This window comes from Nelumbo nucifera, chromosome 6, assembly GCF_055504915.1.
Source record: "Nelumbo nucifera cultivar China Antique chromosome 6, China Antique-T2T, whole genome shotgun sequence".
NCBI lineage: Eukaryota > Viridiplantae > Streptophyta > Magnoliopsida > Proteales > Nelumbonaceae > Nelumbo > Nelumbo nucifera.
Window position 1 is genome coordinate 66,658,959 of NC_142654.1, and position 2,840 is coordinate 66,661,798.

Consider the following 2,840-nt stretch of genomic DNA (forward strand, 5'->3'; position numbering starts at 1 on the left):
TAGATTTGTTGAGGAATTTAGAAGATGAACAAAATTCAGCCTTTGGAACAAACTAACGTGGATGCCTCCTCACTAGATTTGTTGAGGAATTTAGAAGAGGAACAAAATTACTTACTAAAGTGCCAGGATGTCATGGGGGTAGTTCTACAGCGGAAGAAACCCGTGCGGCGTCCTGGCCAAGGCAGGCCAGGACAAGCCTTTCTGCGCTTAGAGGCTAGGAGTTGCCCGATGGGATGGCTCCACCAACGTCAGTAGCACTGGATCATGACCTCAAGTCCAATGGCCGGGGCACTCTCCTGGCTCAGACCGGTCCATGGGAGGCGCCGCTTACGTGCTAAAGGGGGACAACCATAATGGAAGGCGACCATGCGCCGATAAGGTGACTTGGCACCGATGTGAAGGGTCTCCTGTATGCCGATGATGACAGGCACCTGTGTGCCATGACGATAGGCAACCGCTTGGGCCGGAACACACCCGTGCGCTAATGGCAACGGGATAGCTCAATCAACTTGGGCAAGGTAAAGGGACATGCTTGAGCCAGGCCCGCATGCCAAGCCTCCCTTGAGTATCGGTAGCGCAGTGCCGGTCCAACACTGTCCCCATGAGCAAGTGTGCGCCCATGAGGAACCCTGGTAGCCATGCTAGCCGTTAACCAGGGCCGCCCCGCAAGGGGATGAAGGTCTAGGAGTGCCAAGGTTAGGCACCCAAGGAGGTCGACCACCCCTCCTCAAAGAGTACGTTAAGCTTCTGGTGGTCTACCTGAAGATGACATCAGTTCTCCCAAAAATCTTACAGGCGAAAATGACGGGCATGTCCCTAACGTAAGCCTGCCAAGCGTAGGCAAGGCTAAGCCTATGCTGAACCATAACAAGGAGGCATAAATCTAGATAACTATGGTTAAAGGAATGACATTGGAATACTCTTTTTTTCTCCATAGGTTTACATCGAGTATAAGGAAGGTGAACCTGATTGATGGCCTTAAAGATGACAATGGATGTTGACTAATAAGCAAGATGAGATTTCTGACATAGTAGTTATTTTTTCCAAGAATCTCTATCGATCACAAGGGGTGTAATAATTTGCATTTGTTGTCCGAATTTTTTAAATCAGTTATTACTGCTGAAGACAACGCAATTGTTTGTGACCCGTATGGAGGACGAAATTAAAATCTTCCTTATTTCCTGTAACAGTAGTTGCCTTGTAATTTTATGATGGTTTTACTTCTGAAAGTAGCCATTACTTGGAAATTTTTCCTACCTCTCTAACATTTGTTTTATTTGAGATATTTGGTCATTTCAGACATGGTTCTTTCTCTTTGATCCTCATCTCAATAAAAGGTTTTCATGGTTTAAAATTGGATTTTAAAACTTATAAAACAGTATATCATTGTTTTGCACCAAGACAATTAATGGAATGAGTGTGTTTGCAAATCTATTTGAAAAAAAAAATGAAGTTAGATTTTGGTACAAGTCAAAATACGTCAAGGGAGGTTGTAGTTATCTCCCCCCTCTTTCTTTCCCCTAATCTTCATCTCGATAAAGATTTTCAAGACTTTAAGAAAATTAAAATATACAAGAGTACAAAAATATCAATTACCCATAAAAATAAAAACAATTTGAGGAAATCTATTTGAACAAAACTCATTCCCCCATCACCAAATTATTTCTTATTTATATGTGTATATTATTCTTCTTATTGCCGTTGTTGTTACTACTATTATAATTAAATGAGGATATACAAATACTTTTATTTAAACCAACACAACAATAAAAATAATAAAAATAGGAAACATATTACACAGAATAGATTCCATTGTCAAAAGTGAATGGTAGCTTTGTACTTTAACATTCATTTTTCTACTTACACTAATCGAAAGTACCTACCTATATTGTTTATTTGAAACATGGACAGAGGTTTTTTGAGAGCTTAAAATTCATGAAAGGTTAAAGCAATTGTCGAAAACTACAAGGGAGGTTTGAGCAATTTACCCAATTATATTTAGTCTTCGTTTGACAATGGTGCAAATATAAAGATGTTAAGTACAAATACAAATATATTGAGTCATAAATATGCAAAGTTGGATTAGTTTTGCATTAATAGAAGTTGTATTATTGTTGGTTGTTATGGGTACAAACATGAATTCCAATACTAGAATTCACATATTTTACATTGACCATCTTTAAATGCAAAGCTTGCATCATTTTTTATTTTTTTGTATCAAAATTGTGCTTTAATTTTTAACTAGCAGTAGCTCGTACCATGTACAGGATGTTGTATTTCTACTTTTTTACATGTAGAAAGGTAGGAAAAATTTTCTTTTCTCTTTTTAATTATTGAGCTTTAAACTTTTCCTTTTATATAGCTTATATATTATGATAAGCACATAAACTAACTAATGGTTGTTCCGTTGATACCTTATTTAGTTAGTTGTAGTAGAGACCTGGGTTGGGGCAATGGGCTACCTCCCATTGTGTAGCCCTATAAATCCAAAAAATTGGCTTAGCATGAGACTAATAACCAAGCTAAATAAAACAATGGCGCATATTAAGTTCTTACTTACTACATTTTATTATTGAACACAACAAACCATTAAACAAATTTACATTAAATTAAATTAATAAAAACAAATGGAAAAATGTAAACCCAAGGAAAGGAGCAAAATAGATGGAAAAACTTGATAACACAAGAAAAGGAGCAATGATTTTTTTAGATTGGTTCACCCCATGTACTGGTGGGCAAATTTGGGTCTTTAGACATTAATTTGGGTCCAATCTAATGTTCATATTTAGGTTGACCCTTAACCTAATTCAACACATCTAATTTACACCCTACTTTATTAG